This window comes from Miscanthus floridulus, chromosome 8 (genome assembly GCF_019320115.1).
Source record: "Miscanthus floridulus cultivar M001 chromosome 8, ASM1932011v1, whole genome shotgun sequence".
Classification (NCBI taxonomy): Eukaryota; Viridiplantae; Streptophyta; class Magnoliopsida; order Poales; family Poaceae; genus Miscanthus; species Miscanthus floridulus.
In genome coordinates, this window is record NC_089587.1 from 172232557 (window position 1) to 172242186 (window position 9630).

General features: G+C 47.7%; 1 pseudogene; it reads right to left on the reverse strand.

Moving 5' to 3' along the window:
* Positions 1-443: 443 nt before the first annotated feature.
* Positions 444-3562, reverse strand: LOC136474017 (pentatricopeptide repeat-containing protein At5g65560-like; annotated as a pseudogene).
* Between the last annotated feature and the right edge of the window lie 6068 nt (positions 3563-9630).

Sequence of the window (9630 nt, forward strand, 5' to 3'; positions counted from 1 at the left end):
GTCAACTCTTTCTCGAGTTGTCGGAATGCATAAATAAGCAATCAGAAGTCCCATGTTTAGCTTCTCAGGTCAGTCGCAGCACCATTCTACAGAACTCCAACGATGCACAGTTCTAGACAAAAATAAACATAATTCCAGATTGATGATTGTTATTCATAGACAAATAGATTCTTCACAGTTTATATCCAAAACAAGTTAATAGCTAAGTTTATTGAACTATAGCTTTGACTAAAAAAATTGTACCATAGAGACAAAAAGAGTACAAGGAGTGGTCTGGAAAGCTCATGAAACATGTGTCAAGCAGTTTGTGTTATTTTAAGAAATGCTCAGAATTCATGCACCATTACTGGACTATTCTCCATGGTCCTGGACCTTTACTTTCATATGTCTTAGTCAACATACTATAACGGTACTTGCGGTCATATGTGGAACAAAACGAATTTGATATCATATATCTACTTCCACAGCTTTCAGCAGGGCATTATATCACAATGAGACATCACAACGCTGCAACATAAAGACACTGGCGGAGCTACGTGGAGGCCCCATCCTGGGCGATGGCCCCCCTTGCTACGTGCAATTTGTAGAAATTCTGTCCACGTGATCACTGGCTAGTAGTAAAAGTCTGCACTCCCTATTTTCTTCATTGCCACACATGTTTGTCTTCCGAGGTGCTCATAGCTGGTAGCTAGTCTTCTATTACTCTTTGATTCATTTCTCAAGCGCTCGCTGCTTCTTTGCCACTGACTTGTGAAATGGCCCCCGCTTGCTTTGGAGGCAAGCTCCGCCACTGCATAAAGAGTCAAATAATTACCTTTGAGGGCATGAACACAGTGTGACTGTGCATCCAATAATCCATGATCTATGCGATTCTGGCGTGTGTTGCTTGACACAGGCTGTGCTTGAAAAACAAGCACCTGATGAGCACAGATTGACTGATGGAGAGTTTGCTGTGAGCTATGGATGTTTTAGTTGACAACCTATTCCCTGGTGGACAATTCCTCTGTCAGCATTGCATACGTTTCATCACTTGGTTTGCATTTCATCTGTTCTAATATGGATATCATGTCATGGCACATATCTGGATGACCCTTTCTTACCAAGCCATCAATTATAACTTTCCATACAATTTCATCGGTATTGTACTCTTTCCATCTTGAACCTCTGAATATTTCTTTAGCCCTATCTGCTTGTCCTTCAGCAGTAAGCCAGAAAGCAGATGCTGATAAGATATTAAGTTTGGTAAAAAACCATGTCCATTCATGGAGCAAAGCAATGCCCAAGCATCAGGATACATCCTCAATTTGCAAAAGCAATTAACAAGAACAGTGCATATATCTTCATTCAGAGGTAGATTATCTTCTTTCATACGAGAAACCAAGGAAGTCACCTCATCCAATCTTCTATCTTCAGAAAACCCCTCAAGGATGGCCAAATAAGCTCTTGCACTACAAGGAACGCTGTTCTTCTTCATAAGCTCAAATAATTCAAAGACATCAGCAAGCTCTATAGTCTTCCACACAGAAGTTGTTTTCAATGGTACGTGTTCTGCTAGCCTCCTCTGTAAAAGATGTCTAAGCAAGATAAAAAAGGTAAAATGATTTGGCATTGAAGCAACACCTGTCATGTGCTTCAAGATTGTGACGGCATGATCTGTCTGCCCAATACTTGTATGGCCATCAATCAAAGTGTTATATGCCATTGCATCTACAATGATCCCACCCTTTTTCATCTCCATCACAACATTTTCTGCTTCATCAAGCCTGCCTTCATTGCAGTATGCACGCACAGAAGTAGTATAAGTGACAACATCAGGACTGCACCCCAGTGACACCATTTGCCCCCAAATTCTTGTGGCTAATCCATAGTTCCTCTCCTTGAAAAGTCTGTCAATTACAATTGTATAATTAACCGTCGAAGGCTTGACATCCTTTTGTAGCATCTCATCTAGAAAGGATAATCCTTCTCGTGATCCCTTCGTCTTGCATAGATTTTCAATGAATGGACTATATGTATAGGTATCGGGTGCACAACCTGCTGAAACCATCTTTTCCAAAAACGTGCAAGCAACATTGAATTTACCACCCTTGCATGACCCATTTATCACCGTATTGAATGTCACAGAATTAGGTCTTATGCCTCTATATTCTAGGCCATCAAAAAGAGAGCAAGCTTCATCAACTTTCCCAGTCTTACACAGAGCATCAATCAACACATTGTAAGTGTACTGATCAGCAGCTAAACCATTTCCTTCCATCAAACGGAGTAATCTGAAAGCACTCTCTATATGCCCATCAATGCATTGGCCTCGAATCAACAAATTGTATGTCACAACATCTGGCTCTACTCCACATTCTCTCATCTGGTCCAACAAAGCCATTGCTTTGTACACTTTCCCAACATTGCAGAAACCTTGCACCATTGCATTGTATGTCCAGACATTTGGTTCACACCCTTTCAACTTCATGGATTCAAACATCCTCACTGCATCACTCATCCTCCCCTCCCTGCAGTAGGCATTCACGACAGCAGTGCATGTTACAACACAAGGCACCAATCCATTGTCGAACATCTCATTCAGCATTTTCTCAGCCTCTTCAGCCTTCAGCTCCCTGCACCATAAATCGACCAGTGCTGCATAAGCACGAGTGGTTGGCCTCCATCCCAGCTCCTTCATCTTCTGCAGCATACATAGACCCTCCTCCCCTCTCCGGGCATCACACAGCCCCTTTACCAAGGCTGCGTGTGTGTACATGTCTGGTTGCCCCATCTCCCTGAACAACTCCAGGGCCTCATCAATCCTCCCTGCCTCACAAAATCCTTCGATCAGAGCAGCGTAAGCAACCACATCTTGTGAAAACCCTCTCAACGGCATTTTGTCGAACAAGTCTTGGGCCACTTCCAGCTGCTGCGTGCGGCAGTGACCCAATATCAGGGAGTTGAACGTGAACGCGTCCGGGCGCCAACCGGAGCGGACCATGAGGCTGAGGTACCGTTGGGCGTGGCGGAGATCGGCGCGGCGGCAGAGGGCACGGATGAGTGCATTGTAGGTAGCACCCGTAGGTGCAGGTGGGGCGTGGTGGTACATGTGGGCGAATAGCCGGAGCATCAGCGGCGTCAGCGCGTAGCGGGAGAAGTGGGTGAGGAGGGAGCGGAAGGGGCGGTCGAAGAGTGGACGGAGCGGCGGCGGGGAGAGGGCGTGGAGGCGGAGCACGACCGGGAGTGAGATGTCGAGGAGGTGGCGGGACGGCGCGGCGGCGCGGGCGACTGCGGCCGCGAGGCGGAGCGGGAGCGGGACGAGGAGTGTGCGGGGTAGGGACGGCGCGAGGAGGGCAGGGAGTTGCGGGAGCGAGGGGTGGAAGCGCCAGTCCGGCGAGGAGAGCACCGCGGAGAGATGCGCGATGAGCGCGGCGGGGGACGGCGAGGGCGGAGAGGACGCCATGGGTGGAGGCGTTGCGGGGAATGCCGGAGGTGGATGAGCTGGTGGCGGTGGCGGTGACGACCAGGGGTCCGTTTGCACGTCAGGAACTAGTGACGGGACCGCGGCACGGTGCCGGCGCCATTGCTGGGATCTCGTGTGCAAATTGCCAAGGGCACACGGAATATTTAATTTTTTTTGCCATTACAACCAAGGGCACCTCTTCAAACTTAAAATTGTCCCTGCATATTTGCCATAGAAGAGAGAATGTTTGCTACAATCTTACCATTTTCACTGACATGGCACACCAACTCGACCTGACAGCATAGACCAGCCACGCGAAATGACATTTTTGCCCCTCATCTATTTCTTCTTCCTTTGTCCCTTCCTCGCTCGAGCTTCGGCCATGGCCGACAATGGGGTCCATGGCGGCGGCGAACGGGACGTAGGGAAAATTAGGGGCGAGGCAGCCAGGGACATGGCCTGAAGGTCCACGTCCATGCTCGACGCGACGACGAACATGGTGGCACCTACAGCACACGCAGGAGCACGACCTCCTCAGCGTCGGCGATGAACATGGTGGCCCCGTGCCTCCTTGTGCTCGTGCTCCTCTGCTTCATCGTCGGTGGAGGTTCGCACATACCCGGGGACAAGTCATGCCGTGTCTCTCCATGCATGGCCGACGACAGCCTCTGCCAGCACTGGTGAGCCAGCTCCCCATCCCTCCCGCCTTCGCCAGCTTCCCCTGCCGGGAGCAATAGACTAGCGGCCGGGGCCCGAGCGGGCCTCACTAGCGTCGCCTTCACAGCGTGTGCTGCCACACAACGACAACACAAAGCACACGAGGAGGCAGGCCACGGCCCAGGTGCACGGCGGCGACGGCCAGCCATGACTGGCCCCACACGTGTGGTCACGACAGCTACATGCTCCGACGGTGCGTTGAGCACTGAGACCAGCGAGCAGAGGCACTCAAGCCGATTAGCTCCTAGTCACGCCCGTGGGTGTCATCGTGTGGCCGAACACAGTGTTGTGGCCACACATGGCGGCTATGTGCTCCGACGAGGAGGAGTCGAGGAGGCACGCAGGCTAGGATTAGCATCTTCCCCATTGCCAGCCATGGTCGGAGCTCAAGCGAGGAAGAGATAGAGGAAGAAGAAATAGACGAGGGCAACAAGGTCATTTTGCCTCAAACAGACACGTTGACATGCCTATGTGTCCTACCACGTATGCAAAAATGGCTCAAAGTTATGAAATCTTCTCTCCAGTGGTAAATACATAGGGACAATATTAAGAGTGACAATTGAAGCGGTGCCATTAGTTATAATGGCAAAAAGTTAAATTTCCCAGGGTTGCGATTGCGCCAAAGGGTTTGCCTCTTACGCAAATGGACACATTTGTGAATTCGGGCTTGCTATTGTGCCCGAGGGTTGGCCTCTTATGCAAATGGACATATTTTGTCATGGGGGGTTGTCGCCAACTCACCACCGCGAGGCCCCTAGGAGCACACGTAGCAACTCCTCTTCAGGATCAAGTTGAGTGGCACATGATAGTCCAATTAGAAAACCGACACTTACTAATGAATAGTACTTGGTTGTTATATAAATGATTAAGAATAAGGAAATCTTTACATCAGTTCCATAGTTTGGTCCAACCAATGGACAACATCGGACTACCCTTCTAGGGTTGATCTCTCAGGATCACTCAACCAATACTTCGAAGTTAACTCGTAGCATGATCGGAATGCCCACTCCAAGTGCTACCATACAGCGGTGGTTAGAATCATGGCTCTGCCCAATCCATCACGTACCTACAAACAACTTAATGGCAACGTCATGAGTATATTTCATACTCGTAGGACTTAATTCCAACACATATATATTTGGTGGATGCAAACGATAATTTATTAGGCATTTGTATATTTGCAGAAAAGCAATGGCATTCATTAAGAGTATGGTATGCTCATGATTCATCTTAAGGTATTATCACTAAGAGATATGTTATTCAAAAGAGTGATTAACACATATACACCACATTATCATCGCGTTCCATCAGTTATGCTACCATGGGTATAGAAAGTGGGAGCAATCGAATGATTCCATCCTGAGGGACTTTAGGCTTTCAAACTCTGTAGAGGTGTACAACTGTACCCACACGGAGAAATGGGACTAACCTCCATACACCGGGCCCGGTAGTAAGGGTTTTTTTTATGTTCTCCAATCTTTTCCTAATCCGGATCGAGTGTCTGATGAAAGGTTCAGCTAGTGCTCGGTCAATGTCTCAGACATTCCCGACCGACACCACCCTCTTGCCAGTTTTATGGATAAACCGATCGCAATTAGTTACTTGGCTTGTCGACCCCATCTGCAACATGTGGTCTGTACGGGTGGTTACTTGGACTCACGTATCCCAATAAACGGTTCTTAACTGCTCCATGAGCTATATTGTTTGAGATCCCACACTCACAATGACCTACCCCTCGCATGAGTGAAGTTACCAAGATGGTGTCCAAGTTCATAGCTTTTAGTGAAGTGAATCCTATCTAGATTAAGAAAGTAGATCAAGTTGTACCCTCATTGCTTTTAGTGATTAATTATCCCAGTGTAGCATCCTACACGCGCAAGAATGAGTTCCCTTCTCATACTCGACTTCTACCATTGCTAGGTAACTAAACAATAAGCAATTAAGCGTTTCCATTTCCATTGTTTATATGAAAGGCTTCTACTAGATTAGTGAGTGACTCTAAGTGTAGAGTGAACAAGATTATTAACCAAACTACATGTAATGCATAACTCATAATGAAACTGCATAGGTATCCAAAATAGGGTTTATAGTAGTGGGGTGCCTGCCTGGTAACACTGCGAGTCGATGAACCACAAAATACAGTGATGGCAACTATCAAGGGCCATCCAACTAGTCCATAGAACCCAACAATTAGTTCAGGATACAAACATGTATGGACTACTAAAACAACTAATGTCTGTCCTGGTTCTACCGCGTGCAGGACTAATTACATCAGAAAAGTAATTCGAGATTGTCACTACTACATAGATTGACAACATAATTATTCAAGCTGATAATCAAATACCAACAGTTAACATTTCACATGTCAGTAGCAAGCTACTGACAGAGTATCACCACAACAAACCATCACATGAGTCCACACAATAGACCACACATGTTCACTGCATCAAGCCACAGGACTTGAAGACTGAGAGTTAATTACCAGGAGAGCTTAAGTGCATGACTTGCTCACAGAGCCTATTGTACTCCTCCTATTGCCGTTTCTTGAATTCCTCAAACTCCCTTTCAGACTCTTCTATCTTCCTCTTTAGTTCATCCACTAGTTCGATGAGGGCATTGGTACTTTCCTATTCACCAGCAAGTTGCTCCCAAAGTGTCATCTCTGCCGATGTCTCTGCTCTGGTGGAGCTTCTTAGGATACCAGCATTCTTCAAAAAAGGTTTTTCCTGCTTGCCTGGGAGGGGGGCTTGCCCTTGGAAAGGCAGAGGACCTTGGAAACAACATCAGTACTAGTCGTTGGTTGTTGCCCATCAGCAACAGGTTCTGCTTGGATAGCTTCCATAGTCTCGGGGACCAATACTAGGGTACCCGAAGAGGAGGAGCTAATGACCATCAACATTGATTTATCCGAGCAGTCCAGAGCGCGACTACAACTCCACCCAACCCCAAGGCCGTAGGCTCCGCCTCGCCCAACCCTTGGGTTTGTGCTCTGCCTCGCCCGATCTCTAGGGATGGGCTCCACCTCGCCTGACCCCGAGGTCATGGGCTCTGCCTCGCCCGACCCTTGGGTTTGTGCTCTGCCTCGCCCAACCTCTAGGGGCGGGCTCTGCCTCGCCTGACCCCGAAGCTATGGGCTCTGCCTTGTCTAACCCCGAGGCCATGGGCTCTGCCTCACCTGACCCTAGGGTTTGTGCTCCGCCTCACCTGACCTCTAGGGGTGGGCTCCGCCTCGCCCGACCCCAAGGTCGCGGGCTCTGCCTCGCCCGACCCTTGAGTTTGTGCTTCGCCTTGCTCGACGGGGACCGATACCACCACCAACCACTCTATAAGGAAAATGGACCCTTGGCCCATTTACTTTGGATTTTGGTGTTTGATGATCAACACAACCAAATTGGACTAATGAATTTGCAAGTGATTGTTTTGTAGTTCAATAGGATGCAAGACGTGACTTGGACGAAGGCAACGTGATGATCTGATGATCAACACCATAAGCAAGACCTTAGAAGCATAAGAGAAGACCCAAGATATCAAGCAAAGTCCAAGCATGAAGATAGGAACCAAGCTGTACATAAGATCACGAAGAAACGAGCTCACAATAGTGACCGGACGCTGGACCGGATGCTGGTAGCATAGTGATCGGACGCTCTGATCAATTGGCTCAGCAACAGGTGTGACCGAACGCTGGACCAGATGCTAGCGGTAGATCGACCAGATGTAGGACAGTAGAGTCCGATCGAGAACAGAGAGGTTCTAGAGTAGCAAAACTACGACCGGACATGTCCAGTGGCATGTGATCGGACGCTGGCAGCGTCCGATTAGTTGTTCGTGGCTCCAACAATTGGGATGACCGGACGTGTCTGGTCAGGACGTGTTCAGCGTCCGGTCAGTAGCAGAAAAGTAGGATTTCGTCCGCAACGGCTACTTTCTCAGTGGGGCTTATAAATAGACCCCAACCGACCATTTGAGCGGTGTGGAGCTAAGGAAACATACCAAGGGTGTTGATACACCATTTAGTGATCTCCACTTGCATAGTGCTTAGTGTTTTATTAGGTGATTAGCGTAGGTGCTTTGCAAAGTGCTTAGGTTGATTAGACCACCGCTTGTGTGCTTGCTCTAGGTTTAGGCCTAGTGTTTAGTGAGGTTTGCATACCTCTTACTGTCACTGAACCGACCAATTTATAAGAGCACAAGTACAAAAACAATCGCCGGAACGATCAAATTCTCGAACTTGAGCCCATATAAACCCGGTAGTCAACCGAAATCTCGAAGGATTTCAAACCAACTTGCATACAACCAAGATTACAGTAATCCAACATAACATATCGTACGTTACAACATTTCACAGATGTTCACAAATAGATTACACCATCACAGAGTCATCGTTATTACAAAACGAGTCTTGTAAAACATGCGGAAGCAAATAGTTTAACTCACACACCGAGTTCAAATACACATACTGGTTCGCTGATCACAGACCACAAAAGCATTCAGATAAGAGAAAGGAGATCATGCCCATGATCTAGTCCTCATCACCCGCCGGGTGAAGACAATACTTGCAGAATCCCTGATATAGGAGGTCATCTGCAACAAGAGGGAATAAACCCTGAGTACGGGAATGTACTCAGCTAGACTTACCCATCGAAAACCAAACAAATGACACCAAGGATTATGCATAGCTTAAAGTAGTGGAGCTGGCTGACATTTTCTCTTTGCAGAAAAGCATAAGTAATAATGATCAACTCTTAACCTGAACTAGCAGTAACTTTTTAGCCATTAACCTGTCATCTATATTAGCACCTGTACTAAGCAATCACTTTATTAGGGTGCAAACATTAATAACCATATCAGGTATTCATTGTGGCAACCTTATCATCATCCATTTAACCATATCGTTAAATTAATTGAATCTACGTTGCCGCTGCTCAGTCAAGTTCTCACTATCCGGGAGAGACGGCGATTCGAATCGATTCCTATCCAGCTGGAGGGGTATTCCTAAACACAAACCCTGCTTCCCCCGTCAGGGTCGCAACAAGTCACCTTTGGTATAATTCAGGAGTCGCGGGTCCGAACAGATCGGCATTCTCAGAGAACCACTCTGCCAAGGTTGTTCGGGACTCTAACCCACCTTGGACTTAGGCCAATGGCTCTCCACACATCCTTACTACCTCCAGAGTGCCGCCACTGCTCGCGTTCCTGGCCTGAATCGAGCTACTAGGCTTCGCGGTCGGAACGACTTATCCGGCCAGCTAAGTGTTAGGCTGCGTTCAACATGACATGAGGACGTACAGCGTATCGGTCCTTAAACGACTCAGACGGAGTCACTATGTTCAAACCTACACAAGACCCCACCCGGTCTTAATTCATTATTTACATGGTTCTTTTCCACGATAGCAAATATAGCCAACCGTGATCCACCTCATCCTAAAGCTCGCAGGTGACAGGAAATCACCTGACTTCTACCGCACTAAGCA